Source organism: Lonchura striata, chromosome 6, assembly GCF_046129695.1.
Source record: "Lonchura striata isolate bLonStr1 chromosome 6, bLonStr1.mat, whole genome shotgun sequence".
NCBI classification, from domain to species: Eukaryota; Metazoa; Chordata; class Aves; order Passeriformes; family Estrildidae; genus Lonchura; species Lonchura striata.
The window spans coordinates 32713169-32731064 of NC_134608.1; the positions used below are offsets into that span (position 1 = coordinate 32713169).

The 17896-nt window shown below is 39.1% G+C and overlaps 1 protein-coding gene across 1 annotated transcript in view; it reads left to right on the top strand.

Annotated features, from left to right (window-relative positions):
• Positions 1-3306: 3306 nt before the first annotated feature.
• The window catches only part of PALS1 (protein associated with LIN7 1, MAGUK p55 family member), a 53487-nt gene continuing 38897 nt past the window's right edge, over positions 3307-17896 (top strand). Inside the window, exon 1 of the mRNA XM_077784098.1 lies at positions 3307-3441. The gene's annotated coding sequence lies outside the window, so the exon portion shown is untranslated. The remainder of the gene's footprint in view (positions 3442-17896) is intronic.

The window sequence follows — 17896 nt, forward strand, 5'->3', positions numbered from 1 at the left end:
AAAATGTATTTTGGCAAATAAAGAGGGATGACACCAGCTTGGAAAGGATCCAAGGTGGAGTTAGAAGAGAAAGTACATCTGCTGTAGAACTGATGCTCCATGAGTTTAGAGATAAAGAGTTTAGAGATAAAGGGGAGGAGAGTTATGGGGCAGACAGATGGGGATTACTTCTTCAACCCACTGACATAAGCACTGTGGCCAGTGAGGCCCTTCTGACAGCACTGCTTTATTGCAACCCTCTGTAGAACCATTCAGAGATTGCAAAGCACAAATATAGTTAAATAGTGAAATAAAAAGGAGTTCTCTGATCCCTTGGTGATTTTTCATTTCCCCTCCAGAGGGCAATGGTTTCAAAGAAAACATTTTGTTCTATGTTAGGCTGATTCCTCAACTTGAGTCAGAATTTTTTTTTTCTCTTTTCTATTGATTGCAATCAGCCAGATTTAGATTGATCACAATTATATCTGCACCCTGCTGGTAAACAGTGACACTAATTCATGTCAAATTCAATTCGTCAAAAATGAACATTTTCTTTGTTAAAAAATATTTGTCTGTGGAATTAATACACCAATCTTAAAAATAAAGTTCTATAATAAATAATGTTGCCTAAATACACTGGTTCTGCAGCTGCAAGCAGGCTTTAATGTTTCCATAATGCCAAATAGCAAAAACATAGAAAAATTGTTGTCTAAAATTAAAATGTTCAAAGATCCAAGCTCACAAAAGGTATCACTTGGGTATTTATTTTTAGTTCCTTTCTACTTAAAGATAATAACTGAACACTTTGAACAAGAGATGAAACAGAAAGCTTTATACTACTTTGGTAGGTAGTTTTCTCATTTCCTTTAAAAGCTGTCTTTATAGATCCTCATATGAAAGATTAATCAGCTAAAACAAAACAAAGGAAGATTAAAAGCTTTGATCTTCCCAATCATAATTCCATTGTCATTCCTCATCCTCCCATTCACCTTCCTTCTCTGTATCTTTTCAATTTGAAGATTTTGTTAAATTTAAGCTAAAATGTTTATTTTCTCAGAGTAATTACTGTGTTCTCAGCATATCACCAAACAGCACCCACAAGACAAAATGAACCATAAGAGCTGTCTATTGAAGTGATTCAAAACAGAAAGGTTATCTGGGTCCTTACGAATAATGCTGCTGATCCTGTTCTCTATTGTGAATCGTTTTCAGGTATGACAACTTCTTGGCCTGACAGAGTACTTTAATCTGTTGGATAGAATTAGCCAAGCACATCTCATTCAAGTACCATTTGAATGGATTTGCCAGCTGGGCACAGGCTAATATTAGGGTTTCTGTGATGCCTTGTGAAAGCCAGAGGGAGGAGATTGGTTACCAAAGAAACAAACAGATCCTTAAGCAGATATATCCAAGAGATATTCCAAACTCAGTCTTAATCTGGTCTGGTAACCCCTTCTGGCAAAAAAAAAAAAATAAACTTCAGCTACAAGACAGTAAAGACAGTAAAGGAGGAAGTTCTAGAACTGATGAGAATCTTTCTTTATTTTATGACAAATTACACACCATATTGAAGAAAATTCCTTTATGCTGGCTTTAAAAATAGCTGCTGGACAACATGCAAATTGGAGGCAATGAGATTTTCTGTGGAAAGGAAGTAAAAATGCTATCAGCTGAAGGAAATTGTAAGCAGAATTTGTGTCTTTTTTTGTCTGACCATTCCAACCTTGGACATAGAAAAGAGTTCAACAGTGAACAGATAACTGATGAACCTACCTACTTTTTGCAGTCATATCTTCTAGGTAAGTATCACATTTTGAAAACATCCTTTAGTTATAAGGTCCTTTGTCAAAGTGCTTTCTAAGAAAGGGTTCATGTGAACTTTTATGAACCATGTTCATATGAAGGTGCGAAGAACCACGCTTGGTGCTGCTCAGCCACAAATTACCAGTGTCATGGTTTCCCTCTCTTTTTTATTTCCCAAGTAAATAATTCCGCAGTCCACTAACATCTGTATCTCCTGCAGTGTTCCAGTTGTGTTCACTTGATGCAAAGCCCCTCAGTATTGGTCAGAACAAAAACAGATGTTAAATGCACTTATAAGGCATGCTGCCCTGGGGAGTTTGAGTCACAATGTGAAAAGGTAGAAAGGCTTTCAGACTTTACTCTGCAGGTAACTGGTCAGGACATACATTATTGTATTAAGCCTTTTCACAGAAAAAGAAAAACCATAAGAACATTATTTGAAAACATGATATATTGGGTACCATTATAGAAAGTGTGGATTTCACTGTGAAGAATGATCGAGTTAAATTGCACAGATTTTTATACAGATAAACTGAAGCAAGGAGAGATGGACGAAAGCAGGTATCTCTTTAGGACTTCTTAGTTATCTAAGTGAGCCTTTTTTTACTTGTCTGGTTACACAGAACATTTCTTCTAATGCCTTGAGCAACGATCTAGGCAGGCTAGCCTGAAAAACCAGGGAAGTGAGTGCAGTTTGCAGCTCGAAGTCAAACTTAACTGTTGTGCGCTAAAAAGACGTTCCCCTGTTCCTGAAAAACACAGCCAAGGATACAAACAACCCGGTAAAACTACTTGTAACCTCTTGTTTTCTTCATTCTTCCAGACAGAGTGTTATGGGCGCCTTCTATGCCTCAGCCTCCCAGAGGCAGAGTGGACTCTCGATGAGATTAAATACTTTATTGCCCACACAGGCTCCAGCCTGGCTGGGGCATTCAAGCTGGGCTGAGGATGCGGCAGCAGCAGCGGGCGAACGGGGGGATGCCAGAGAGGGTGGAGGAGAAAGGGCGGGGGGCGGCAGCTGGAGCTGGGCGAGGGGGAAGGAGCGAGTGGCCGGGGGGGAGCCAGGTCTGCCCGGGACACGGGCTGCCCTGGTGGTCCCGCTCGGGCCGCAGAGGAAGCCGTGGCAGAGAGATGGGAGATGACGGCCGGAATGGACTGGACTGAAATGGGCTGCCCAGGGAGGCAGGGGAGTCACCGTCCCTGAAGCGTTTAAGCAAAGACTGGCCGTGGCACTCAGTGCCAGGGTCCAGTCGACAAGGTGGTGTTCGGTCCTAGGTTGGACTCGGTAATTTCAGAGGTCTTTCCAACCTACTCGATTCCGCGATTCTGCGAGGAAGGCGACACAGAAGCAGCACCGCGTCCACGTGTCCACGCCACCTGCGGGCGGCGCCGACCGCCGCCGCGGCCTCGGAGGCAGCGCCGCTCGCCGCCCGGCCGAGGCGGCCGTGGGCGGCGCCGCGCCTGCGCGGGGGGCGGGGCGGCGGCGCGGGGGCGGGCCGGGCCGGGCCGGGCCGGGCCGGGCGGCGGCTGCGCAGCGCTGCGGGGGCTGTGGCCGGACGGTTCCGCGGGCTGGGCGCGGGGGCGCCGCGGGACGCCGGGGACTCCGACTTCCAGCCGGCGGCGGGGCTGGAGCGTGTCAGCGGCGGAAAAAGACGGACGGTGAGCGGAGCGCCGTGCCCAGCGCGCGAGCAACAGGTCCCGCCGCGAGTCGCGTCTGGCCGGAGCCTCCCCCGCGGCCACGGCGCCCGCGCAGGCCCGGGGGTCCGGCCGGGCCGAGACCGGGCGGGACGGCGGGGCACAGCCGGGCTCGGCGGCACTCGGGGCTCGGCCCCGGTCCCCGCACCCCGCTGGCGGTGGCCCGGGCTGTACCTTGGCCGCGGGTCCCGGCCGGGCGGGGCGGCCCCGGCCGCGGCGGCTACAGGTGCCGGCGGCGCTGCGGGAGCGCGGGGGCCTCCCGAGAGCGTATCCTGCGGCTTTCCTGCCGCCCTTTCTTGGGATGCTTCCCGGAGCTTAGGCCCAGGAGTTGTAAGAAAACCTCCCTCACTTGGCTGTGTGCTCTCTCTGCGGACTTGTTAAGCGTTGTGTACGAGTTTAAACAATGAGGGGGGAAACTTTAGGGCCCCCTCCTGTGCACTTCTGATGCTCTGGCAGCTCTGTGTTTGGAAATTATTCCTCTGTGAAGTTTTTGCTTCGTATGGGTTTATGAAGCTTTGCGGAGCTAAGTTAAAGCAGGTTGAACGTGGGCGACTTCCAGTGTGTTTTACAGTCAGCAGCAGTTAGCGCACGTCCCGGTTGGAGCGGCTCCGTTTTCCCAAAGCTGTAGTGGTAATGCTCCTGCGGTGCTGCCGCTTTCCTGGCGGAGGCATCGAGGCTGTGTGCTGGGAGAGAGAGACACTACAGCCAGGCAACAAAGAACGCGGTGACTGTGAGCTCGGTGAGACAGACCGCGGGAGAAAATTAAATTAACTTGTATTTGACCTTACTGCGGAATATTTATATACAAACAAAGCTGTCTAAAACAATAATATTGTTAGATGTCTCACATGGGACAGATCCACAAAAAATAACTTCATGAAGAATATTAAAAGCGGTAAATATCAATAAGTGCTATGGAGGGTATTTTCTTTTAAAGATAAAGCCTCTATTGCAATTATTTAGGCGTAGACTATATCCATAGCTCACTTAACAGAGCAAAATAATTTCATTCTAGATACATGATAATATACAGCTGACTGCAGTCAGACTTCTAACAAGTGACTGTGGTGATCTTCTATGTGTTAGATGCTTCTGTTGCCAATGCCTTAAAGGGATCTCTGTCCTTTTTAAAGATTGAGATGTTTTTCATGAATTTGTAAAAAAAGGCATCTTTGTATTGGCTTTAGACATCTGAGTCTGCAAGCTTTTGGTTTTGATCTGTTGTCCAAATTTTCACAGTACATATTTTTTCCTTATGATCATATTAGAGCTGTTACTGCACATCTGAATGCGAAACACTTTAGATCTGCCTGGATGATACACGTTAACTCTTTTCCAACATTGTACTTTAAAAAAAATCCAGTATTTTACACATTAAAAGCTTAAGTAATTGTCTACTCTTGTAGACACTTTTAACATAATATCAAAAATATTACAGTGTTTTGAAGCAATGTTGTAGGATGTTATATTTAATTATCATTGTTAATAATGATAAAGTAATAGAGACTTAAATGTTAGTCCATGATCACTGAACTCTTTAATTATTTTTTTTCAGAGTTTACATTCTTCCAATGTGTGTCATATTACCTTGCAATGTGTGGAATAACAGAGGATGGTGATGTTTTTCTGTAAATAATTAGCTCTTGGTGAAGACTCTAATTTTGTTTAGTTTTTATTAAATTTCTTCTCAGAAATTCTGAACTTAGAAATGTGCATCAAAATATTTCTTCAGTAGACTGATTTATCTGGCTTAGGAATCTGCAGGAATTACTTATGACCTTTGAGGGGTGACAGGCATCTTTCAGTACCACAGCAGTACAAGGTAAAGAACCATAGAAAATGCAGTGCAGAAGTTGGGATTCATACCAAGAGTTACGGATACAGAAAACTTAATGTAGTCTGAAGTTTATGTGCATCCATTTATTGATCCTTGTTTATAAAAAAAATAATTACATTTGTTGTAATAAAAAGATTAAATTTTCCTAATACTTCATTTGCTGCTTTGATTAGAATCTCCTGTTATACTTAGAAGTTGTAGGCTTTTAAGAAACCTACAGCATTTTTAGATGCAAATTCTATTATGTCTCTTCAAAGATTGGATCTTAACATCAGAAGCTAACTGTTTTAACTGTTGCAGCTACCATTTTTTCCCAGTTTGTACTTTGAAGTGCATTCCTTTTACAGTGTTAGGCTTTCAGAATGCTGAAGGCTAAAATTTCAAACAGTGTGGTACTTCCTAGATAGCAGGATTTGTATTTGTATTCATGTGACATGTTCTAAATTTTTAAATATTTAGCAACTGACATTTTTAAAGTATTTTCTCGGTCACTGTTGCAGAAATACTCGACATTACGGTATTTGGAACACTAATTGCTGCCTTGATCACACATTTGAAAACCTCAAGACTTTTTGTAAATATTAATTAAATACTGCTCTATTGTTTTCCTTCTATTAATGGACAAAGAGAGGCATTTGTCCATTTGAAAAGGTTTGCAATATGTCTATGGTAGAAAACTTGGTGGAAACAATTTAAGTGGTGGTTTAAAATCAGGTCTGCTGGCAGAATTGGTTTTCTAGTGTAGTTATCTACTGTGGAGTGTTCCTCAATACAGCAGTTCTGACAACAGGGGCACTTTATGTACACATCCTCTTTCCTTCACTCCCAATCCAGCTAGACAAACTAGACAAAATGTCTCAAGTGTAGTTCAAGCTAAAGTATGAACCAGAAGAAAGAGGAAATTATAACTAATTAAGTTTACATCTCAGACTATTTTAAAGTAAGCTTTTGGGGTTTGTTCTTATTTTTAATGGAAGGTGATCAGTATATGTCTGCTGGTAAAGACTTGTTTTATTATGCTGAGGTGTCTAATTGCAGATTAACACATAGCTGTGTGGGAAGAAAAATATGCTGTACCTCTCAAAGGTTGCAGCAGTTAAATTAGAAAGCAAACACAGATACCATCAGTAATGCACACTTCTAAAAGGAATGCCCCAATTCCATGAAGAAAGACTTGCACACTTCTCTTTTGGCAGAAAAAGGATGTAATGTTGCATTTCTTTAAAGATGTGGAAATGGTTTTGAGTACCTACCCAGCATATTGAGATTCAGGTTCAGTTCCCTCTACTCTTTAGGGGAGCTGCCAGTTCCCAAAAGGAATGCTTTAACTGCCAGACCAGTGAGTGTTTTGGTTTGATTCTTGAGGAGTCACTTAGTAAGGGAGTGAATATGTAGTGCAGGGACTGGCTTGATCAAGTACAAAATATGATACGGGTTCAGGTCTCCTTTCCTTCTTACAAAGTGCTGAAAGAGTAAAGGAAAGGGATTTTTCTTGGGGGTGGTTTTTTTTTTCCCCTAGCATGGTGTGAAATTTTGAAGACTTAAATCTCTGCTCTCTATGTTCATTCTTATCTGACTTGGCCAGTTCCTACTCAAGTTGAATGTTAGATATTTGAACAGTACCTGTAACATGTTATTTTCATTTTATGGCAGGTCTTGGTTGTTTATTTGTGGGTTGTGGAGTCTAGTAGGTGGCATGGCATTTAGGTTCCCTTGTGGATCTAGTTCTGCTTTGTTCTAAGACGCCAAATAATTAGATATAGAAAGGTAATTGTTTTAACATACCTGTGATTATTATCTTATAAGTCTGGTTAGTGCCTTGTGTTTCCTTAAATGATTTGCCTGTTACATCATGTGTCTGTTCTGGTTGGCCATAATTGTTTTCTAAAGAAAAAAATAATAAGAAATAGATAATAGGTTTTGTTTGAACATTTTTAATACTTAATTTTGCCTCTAGTGTTTTATTTTTAAAATTTCAATTATATGGTTAGAGAAAAGGCTTGACTGTTGATACATGTGACAACACAGCTCATAGTCATTAGTGTCTGAATTTGCTATAGTTTATTAGCATAGACAGTAAACTCCTCATGTCCTGCAGAGGTCTAACAAAAGAATAGATGTTAAATAGAAATTCTGGGAAAATACAGCTTTGCTTAAGAAAAAGAAGATAGAAACCAAACCATCATTTTCATTCTTGTACCAGGACACATCCTCTAGGCAAGCTATTTTAGGTTATGTGTGGTTATTTGGCTGTAACAGATAACTCAGAAGACTCTCAAATGTGGGAGTTTTTCTGGGAAAAGCAGTTTAAAACCAGGAATGATTTCTGGCAAGGATATATTAGAAGTGATAGGACAGTTAAGTGGTCTTTTACAAAAGGTATTAGGAGCACTCAAGTGTGGGAATAGTCAGTGTGTTAGCTTCTAAATCAACCTGTGTATGTGCATTAACTGAATAGTCAGTGTGAATTGTCTTGTGTGAAGTTGTTCAGTGGTTTCTTCAAGCTCTCTAGAAAGCTGAATTCAGCAAAACCATAAACCATTGATAACTGGGAAGTGCCAGTGCAACCTCAGCATCTGCTCTTTGACCTGGTGATGGTGCTGGGAGGTGGCTGGTATGCATTCCGAGTCTGTTTCCAAGGATAACTGTATATTTTTAAAGTCAAGAAGGAGAGGCTGGAAAAGTATTCATTTAGGTACCAGTAGTGTTGAGTGGAGTTCAGAGTACAAATGTGTGAGCTCAAAGGAGGACAATGTATGCTAGAACCTGACGGAGTCAATTCTCATTTTGACAGTATATTGTGAAGAGTATGTGAGCTGTTCGTTGTGTAGTGTCATAGGAGTGACTTGTGTTTAATGAAATGCATATTAAAGAGGAATGAAACTTTAAAGGGTTTATCTGAAGGTAGATAAAATACAAGTGGCACGATGTCATGATAAAAATACTATTGAGGGAAATTACTTAGCGTTTAAAGCTTTCTGGAGCCAAATTTTGATCTTGGTGGCAGAGAGATCAGCAGGGTCAGCTCTCTGAATATTCAAGTGTAAACCCAAGTGTTTTCTTAACTGAGGTGATCTTTACAATTAAGGTCAGTGGAGGTGGTATGTTTTGGTAATGCTTTCATTGTTAACCACTTATTTAGAAAATAGTTTTTAGTGTGGCAGAGGAGAAAACTAGGGAGGGAAGGAAGTTTGTCTGCATGGTGTTTGTGATACCGAGTTAAATTCTTTACTTTCACAGTTACCATGGCAACTTTTTCTTTTGAATGTGATGCCTTTGTGTATAAAGCTAAAGCTTCACCTTAATATCAGATCATGCAGTGTTCCTGCAATATTGTGGTTGAGAGCTTGTGATCGCCCTTGTTTGTCTCGTTTTGTCAAGTTGCATTTACTTGTCAGCTACTGTTAAACTTAAGGGTTATTAATTATTGGTTAATTCAGTGTACCTTGCCTAAGATAATTTAAGTGGTTTTAATAGAAAAACTGTTATAGTAACTGCATTGTGCATTGTAGAAAACTGCAAGTCTTGTATTGACTAAGAGAGCATTTTACTAATTCATCTGGTATGTCTTATTTTCTAAATGTTCTTTGAAAGCAAAGCTCAAGCCTTTGCGTTAAGCATCAAGATTTGAAACAGGTGAGGATTTGGATTGCATAGGTTTGTATAATACTGATTTTACTTCTTACAGATGCATATCATTGCTTTCAGAGAACTGCTGTCTTCTTCCCAGTGTCTGAAAGGCCGTGTGATGTCAGCAGAGAAACTTAGTCCTCTTACTGGGACAGTGTAGCATTAGTGGACATCACATGCTTTCACAGAATCAGTTCCTGTAGGATCAGGTGGTGATGGAATTGCTTAGTGCCACTATGCAATGACATTTACATTTTGTTTGAATGGTATTAAAAGTCCTCAAATGCAGAAGAGAAGGAAATTGGTTTAAAATGGAACTGGGTATATGTGTTTAAAGGTGGTGATAGTTGTACAAGAGTTAAAACCAACATAAAACAAGTTCTTACCATTTAATTTTGTTTCAGTAATCAAGATATGTTCTAAATTAGTAATCTAATTACTTACAGGCAGGAATTAGTGCAGTGTCTTAAAGTGAGGTAAAAGCTGATCAGCTCAACATTGTTGTCTTGGGCTGACTGACTAAAATGACTTGCTAGCCTCGTGATATTGGTTTTGTTTTTGACAAGTGCAATAGTCTTTCACATTTTTATGTTTTGTAATAGCATAAACAGAACTAAAAATCCATTTGAGCCTAAGTTCTTGTTATATGTGTAGTCTCTTTCAATGGAATTGAAGTTATATTCTTCCTGTTCAGAGAATATTAACTTGGTTTGTGTTGCGATCTTCTCTTGAGACTTTAACTATTGTCATCAGCCACTTCCTGGTGAAGTGTGTTGCTTCAAGCTGATACAATGAGGGCCAGCTAGCACTCTGAAGAGGCAAGTTACTTGGCTTCAATGTAAAGAAAGCAGCAGTTTGAGGATTCTGCAGTCAGGTAGACTCTTTCCTGCTTTTCAGCCTACTTAGATTTCTTCTTTCTTCATTAGCTCATCAAGCAAGATGTAAATAGTAAAGACTTAAGGTGTATCCCAAGAAAAGCTGGGAACTGAAAAAGTAAATGTCACTTGTACTTCCTCCCAAAAGAAAAAATACTGAGGATGATTTTAAGATAACAGGCAAAAAGCTATTCAGCTAAAGTCTTGTTATTGTTGTGTATTTTGTAGGTCATTTATTTCTTTAGGCTTTTGTTAATTTTGAAGTAAGGAGAAGTCAAAATGAAATGCAATTGAGAGCTATTTTTTCTTGACTGAAGAAAGAGAACCCAGCACCTAATAATGTATTTTGAAGCAGCAGTGAAGAGTTGGTTTTGGCTTACACCTTATGAAGAAATTTTTAGGTTAAACACTAATTTTTTTTGTGTCTGTTTTATTGAGACTATTACACTTGCTGCTATTAGGGTTTAGTCTTAGGATCAATTTTGAAGAGTCATGATATATTGTTTTTCCCTAAGTCTTCCTGATTTAATGTGGACTTATATTTCTGACCATGCTTTTTTGGCCCCTTGTTCATCTTCTTGCATTCTTTCCTCCTGCAGACCTTCAAACATGAGTCTCTCCATCTGTTCTTTCTGATTAGGGAAGATGGAAAAACTGGGAAGGAAGCAAAGGTTCTGTGTGTTGGATCACACTACTTTTCTTTCTTTTGGGAGGAAGTGCAAGTGACATTTACTTTGTTAATTCCTGCCTTTCCTTGGGATGCACTTAATGAAATTTGTCCTCTGCAAATGTGGTAGGTTATCTCAGCTAGATGTTGTGCTGCACTGGGCTACAAGATTGTCAAGAGCTGCTTTTTTTGAAGCTTGGTTTGGTTTCAAAAAGGGGAAGACTGAAGAGCTGGAATAACTCAACAATATTAACAAAACAATATTACAAACTGTGGACTCCTTTCTACTTAAATGTCATTGATGAGTCTGTGTTGATGGCTTAGCTTTGATCAGCCATAGGGCCCTCTGTTATAAATTCATCTGTATGATGCTGAACTTGGAATCTGTATGATGTATTTGTTTGAGAAAGCAGCCTTAGAAGTTAAATGCATCAGTTAAAGTTGAGATGGGATGAGCTGCAGAAATTAAGTTAGGCCTGCTTATTATGTACCAACCTCTTTTTGAAGCCTTCTGTAGTAGGAAAGTATTAAATATTTGCATATATGTTTTTTAAAATATAACAACTTGAATTGCACACTTTAATTTATATATACTTTATCCCCTAAGCCAGTTTTTGACCTCTGTTGGTGAGAACTTCATACAGTTTCTCCTTATGTCAATATTTTTGAAGCCTTTTCCATACAAATATTTAATGAATGCAGCTGCATACCTAAATGGTTGGGTAGTAAATGTAGGCTGGTTTGTGCTCCCTCTTAAGTGCGTACTCTTGTCAAGTCTTAGAAAGATATGTAATGCTGTTCACTTGATGCTGTGTGTGTTAGTGCTCCCTAAAGCTTACGTAGTTGGGACTTCCTCTGATAATTAAAATTCCATACAAATCTCTAGTTCTTGATTTCTTAAAGCTAATTTGAAATTGAATATTCAGCCTTTAAAGTACTTAACATGATTAATCAGTATGTGTTAAACTTATTTACAAATTGTTTAACAGTTCACATTGTTCTGATACTTTCTGATGAGATTGTGTTTTTATTCTTGGATGGATTTGTGATAATTGGCACAGCTGATTCCTTCTACTTCAGAAGAAATTTAGATTGCAGCTGCAGCTCTGGGAAATCTTAGATTTTATGATGTCAGGTTCTTTTTACCTTTTCTTGCTCAATTCCTCTGCTCTAGTTCATTTGTAGAATTAACAAGTGCTTGTTCCTCAGTCATTATGGTTCATGGTGTGCTATCTGAAGCGAACTGCCATGCTAGTCTTGGCAATGAAGTGGCTGAGGTGGCAGCACATGTTCCCTCCTGACAATTCTACTTTTGGCATCAGTGATTTCTGATGGAAGCAGCCTACAGCTGAGGATAGTAACTTAATCTGCTACAACAAGATTTGCTAGAGCTTGTCTATCAGCATCTTTAATTTAAGCTTGCTGTTCTTTTAGTTCAGCCTTATATGAAGTCTTATTGTTTTCTTTATTTGGGGAAAAAAAAACACAAGGAGAAATAATAATTGACCTTATTTTATGATCTCTTCACAACAAATTCCATGTTAAACTTGTGATTTCTACTTTGAGAAATCCATAAGTAGCATATTATTGCTGACCATTACACTATTTCAGGTATCAGGGATTCATATGTTATTTTAGTATATTCATACAAGTATATTTCTGAACATTTTTGTTTAGCAGGTAAACCATGCAGAAATGCACTTGATCTGTTTAATACACAGAACCACAGGGTGTACAGAACTGAAAGCCAGATAAAGACAGCAGTAAAAAGTGTAAGACCTGTTACTCTTAAGACTGAAATGTTGTGCATGGGAGCTGTGTGAATGGGTGCTCTAAAGTTTAGAGGAATAAGAAAGCATTAAAATTATGTTTATAGGTTTAGCTTGCTAAAACTTTAGGTTCTCCTAAACCACTTGTTTGTATTCAGAATTCCAGAACTGGTTTTGAAAGAGCATAGGTGCATACTTAGAATGATGTGAGTTAGTGGAGCATGAAGGTATTTGTAAATCTCACTGACCTCAAATAATAGAATCTGATTTCAGTACCTAATTTGTAGCATTATTTTTTTTTTCTCTAACTCAGCATATTTTTTATCTGTGAATAATAAATAAATATATAGAAATAATACTGTTCATTTTCATAAATTTAGAATTTATCAAAAGCAAAAAGCTAATGAATGCCAATTCTGTTGGAAGTTCTCTTGATAAATCTGATTAAAGAGTTTATTAATATAAAATGTGAGCTGGCTTCAGGTAGAAAATACATCTCAGACAAGTATCATCCAATGAATTGGTCAATTGGAAAAAGGCATGTGAAGCTTTTGGTTCAGGTTTCAAAACACCTTGAAGTGATGGACCACCTGTGGGATACGTAAAACTTACCCAACCATGGGATACCTAAACCTTTCTAATTTTCCTTTATTATTTCTGCTTTGCAAAAAGAAATTTTGTTATGTCAAGCATTGTCGCCTCGGTAGTGATGGAACAAAGTTCTCTGTCTTCATTGCTGGGATGATTTGCAGTCTCTGGGGCCCAAAGAACTACAACTACACTCCAATACTTTAAATTAAGTGGGATATTATTAACAGAATGTCTCTGCTAAACAGATGTGTCCTAAGAATAGAATCATTGATTTGATTTTAAAAGTTGTAAGTTTCTGCAGCTTTGAAGCAAAAATCACATACTTGGAAAAAAATTGAATTTATTGTTGTAAATGTTGGCTGTCCTGTCTAACTAGCCTGTCATTTCCACTGATAATCAATGGCTGCTGCCTTGATTGTCTTGAAATTTTCAAATGGATTTATAGTCCATCCTAAACTGCATTGTAGTAAGTGTGAAAGTGACAGTTTGAAGTGACAAAACGGAAATAATAACAGGTAATGTACATCCCAAAATTAGTTTCTGTTTCATTAGTAGCCAAAGGTGAAAAGTAACAAAAAAGTGTAGAAATTTCATCAAGACTCTCTGAAAATCAGATATACCTGCTCTGATTTGCCTCACACTGTTGGTTGGTTTAGCACTAAGGATTAAACCCAATGACCAGAATTGCTAGTTGGTTGTTCAGAGTATAGAATCAGAAAATGCTGATTTGGAAGGGACTCACAGGGGTCATCAAGTCCAGCTCCTGGCCCTGCACGGGACACTCTTAAGTCACACCCTGTGTCAGGAGCATTGTCCAAATGCTTCTTGAACTCTGCTGGGCTGGTGCTGTGACCACTTCCCTGGAGAGCCTGTTCCACTGCCCAACCACTTTTGGGGTGAAGAACCTTTTCCTAAAATGCAACCTAAACCTCTTCTCTGACACAGCTTCATGCCATTCCCTTGGGTTCTTCACTGCGACTAGAGAAGAGTACCTGCCCATCTGAGTAATTGCCGCATGAACAGTGCTGCAGGATTCAGGAAGTCAGTATTTTTCTGATGTTATTTGTAAAAGTGGCTATTGCTCTAAATGCTCTGGTTCCTGACAGAGTGGTAAAGTCACCATAGTGTTCCTAACTTGTTCAGAAAAAGTATCTGGGTGTTCTTAGTCTGTTGGGTTCTCCCATCTCTGAAAAATTCTCAGTATTAAGTGCTTCCTTAGGGCAAGAACCTGCGTTCTCACTGTGCAAAACTATACAGGGTGTTCTTACAACCTTACTTTTGTTTCCTAGTATCACACAGAGTGCATGTAACAAGTGCTCGGACAGGGTGCTGAAAAAGAAGGGGATATAAAAAGAAAGTGTTAGTGAAAAGCCTCTGTCTGTGAGGTGTTAGGACAATGTGAGAGGAGCTGCTTTCAAGTAAGGGACTGGTGCTGTTCACAGTGTATCTGCTAGGTTAAAGGTTGGGCTAACGTATTGGACTTTCAGACAACTAATAGTGCTTCACATTTCTGCTAACCTCTTATGAGGAACTCTAAGCCACAAAGATTTGCTTTTATACTTCTGACAAATGGTACAAAGCTGAGTATCTAGTGTTACTTCTGTCACCCTCTTACTATGACAAGTATTTCCCAAACTGATTTTTCTTGCTTTGTATATGGCATTCCAAATCTCAGGTAAAATTCTTTGATAAAAGTATTTTCTGTCTACCAGTCTGCCTGATAGACGATAATCAGTGGCTTCATAATTAGACTCTTTGGTGTTTTTGGAAACAGCAGTTGCACATTCTAATGAATAAAGAATGAATTCAAGGTTGGTGCCCAGACAAAACCTGTCTCCTGGCCAGGACCCTGCAGAGCCATAATGCCCAATATGCTGGCATGCCAGGGAGGGAGCAATCTGTTTTCTGAGAGCCCTGTTCTCTATACTTGTGATTAAAATGCAGGTGCCTAAGATAGTAAGTTGTCAAGAACTTGGATTGCCTAGTTAGCTCAGCAGAGACACAAATTAAATTTATCATGGTTTATTAATTTTAGGCCACTGTTTTGTGGCACTCTTTGTGCTGGACCCAAAAACTTCACCATGTCATTTGATTTTAGTCCTCTAAACTTGTATCTGCAGACTTTGCTGTTATGCAAAGTTTCCCAGTCTCTTGCTGCTTAATGGGAATATTGATAAAATATTTCTTTTACAAATTTAATTTTTTTTTTTCAGGCATTATACTGAGTGGTCCTTTGAAAATTTGTTAGAAGACTGTTTTTAACCTATGGTCATGGCAGTCCTCCTCATCATACTCTAGGCTCTGTGGTGAAAAAAATTTATTGAGGTCCTGACATCTCTCCCCTTGACATGGGGATGAAGGGAGCCAGCAATATTGCCCTCATTTAGCTACTATAGCTGTGCAATATTACTGTTTAGCTGCTATGTTTGTGTAATAGCTTGACTGAAATTATGTTCTTATATTTGCATGTCTTTTCCAGTTCATGCAACTATTTGGTTCATTTGTGCACTGCCCATAATAAAATCCTAATTACTATTGTAAGTAAACCACTTTTTTGCTCTTAACTTTTGTCAAATAGTCTTTTCATTAAAAATGAATGATTTAATTCATGCAGGCTGTTCCTTATCTGTACATCTTTGTGTATTTATTTTGTTTCATGTGTAAACCAATTTACACTACTGGTCTTTAGACACTCCTTGTTCTTTTAAGATGAACAAAAGCTATTCTGGGTGCATAGTATACCTTACAATAGTTTGAAACAATTTAGCTTTGAAAAATCTCTAACTCATCAAAAATTGAAGTAATTTTGGTGATGAGGAGAGACCACTGTTTTATATGCAAATGATCTCATGATCTCAGCTTTTTGCTACTGAGAATGGTAGATATCTTGCTCTTTGATTTGCTTTTTGCTACTTTATTCTGATAAGCTGGCTCTTGTGCATTGTGATATAAGGTAGAGGATGTCTTCATGTTGTAGAAGCATGTCTTAAATTCAAATGGGAAAAGGAGGAAATAGAGGATGCAACTTGATTGCTCTGAGACATGGATATACATACTTGATGAGGGATGAGTGGTGAGATGGTGTGTATTGCTGCACCTTGAAGTTTTTCAGCTGTGCTGCTCCAGTGCATTGTGGGAATTTACTGTTGTGAAGGCTTGAAAAAGTACATTTAGGAAACTGTAGTCTTCTGTTTTAGCTGGTCAAAACTCTTAAAATTGCTAGGCAAGAGAAGGACCAAATACTTGCAAACTTTACAGTGACAAATGTACATTCCTGTAGCAACTGGAGTACTTGCAGCCTGTCAGATGCTGTGGTTAGGTTCAGGATAAACCTGCCTGTCTCTTAGGATGACCGCAGTGAAGGCCTAAGATTGTTCTGTTATGGATCTGGTGCTTCACAGTGGTATTTGGTGCTCTGTCTTCTATGCTGCTTTTTTCCTGTTGCTCACAAGATATATGCACTAGACTGGGTGGTTATAATTTCTATATACATAACTCTCTCAGTTTACTTTTCATCACATTTCATATACTAGAATCAAACATGCTTGCTTTCTTTCTACCCCTCTATCATAGAGAGAAAACACAGTTTATCTCTTCCAGTGGACCATAACTTTCACTTTTTACTGTTACCATTTGGCTGCCCTCTGTGATCTGAAAAACTTTGTGTAAAGACAGTGGCAGCTTCCCATGCAGCATACAGAAATGCTGATACTGGCCCTGAGCCCCATATCCAGTTGTGTTCTTGCTGTCTGTTCTGTCATCTTAGCCTTGCCCTTTGACCGTGGATTCTACTTTTTATAAAAGCAGGGAATTTTGAATACTTTGATTTTGCTGTTGTTTTGATTATTGCTAGAATGGATAGTTACTCTGGTTTCTCCAATAATGGGCTTCTCCTTATATCACTTAGTTCTAGACTCTCCCTTTTTTCTCCCAGTTTTTGTCCTCTGCTTTTTCATTCCTTTCTCGGATTTTTCTCAGGAAAAAACAAGATGTGTCCTCCTTAGCATTCATATTGTATGCAGCTTCTGATAGTAGTCTGGAGCAGCAATTGAAGCCATGACACCTAGTTTTGCAATAGGGCAAGACTGACAATTTTGTGTCAAAAGTGCTGAGAATATTTCCAAGTGTCCTGACTTTTACTGATGGTGAATGCCATCATTTGTGGCAGGTTTTAGTAATCAGTTTTTCTTAGGCTGGCTTTGTAATTGTAACACTGTTTTCCAGAATGTTTCAGTATCATAGTGCCAAGTGCAGTCTTGTACATTGACTGCTTTTAGGTTGCTGTTTTGTCTCCACCTCTAAAGGAAGACACCTGTGTGGTCTCAGCATGAGGGCAGCATCCAGGATTCTCATGTTGCTGAAGGGTTTACTAAGTAATACTTTCACTCAAAAGTTGATACTTTTAAAATTATGTAAACATGATTTTAAGAAATAAGTACCTTATATCTAGAATGTTATAGTTATTTTTATTTAAAATATTAGTACAGTAAAACAGTCAATGACTAATTTTCTGAAGACTTTATTCTTTAACCCAAAGAAGAACTGCCAAATATGTTTGTGTTCAGTTGGATGGTATTGTTGTTCTTATGAAGCTTCAACTTTCTAATAAGTGTGTTCCAAAGGAGTCTATGCTCTGGTGGCTCTGGAATGCTTAGTGAAGACACTGTTAATTCAGTGGCTATAAATAAAAATAAAATAAAAAGAGAGCATTTACAGTTTGTCTTTGGGACACTGAGTTCTTACATTCTGATTCTGAAGTGACTGATGGCCAAGCTATAAATATTGGGTTAGTAAAATGTTGTGATGCTTTCTTTAGAGAGATTTATCAGGTATGTTGGTGTAGTGCATATATAAGTGTTTGCATCACTGGTATGTATAACTTGTACAACTTAATCTTTAGGTATTTGTTTAAGGGGTTGGGTGTGTGTGTGAGATAGATTCTTCCATGTATTGCTTAATGACTTCTTTGAATGTATTCTTAATGTTTACTGCCCTTTTGTAATGCAAAAATATCCTGCATTCATGAGCTGAAAGCATTCTTTCCTCTCTT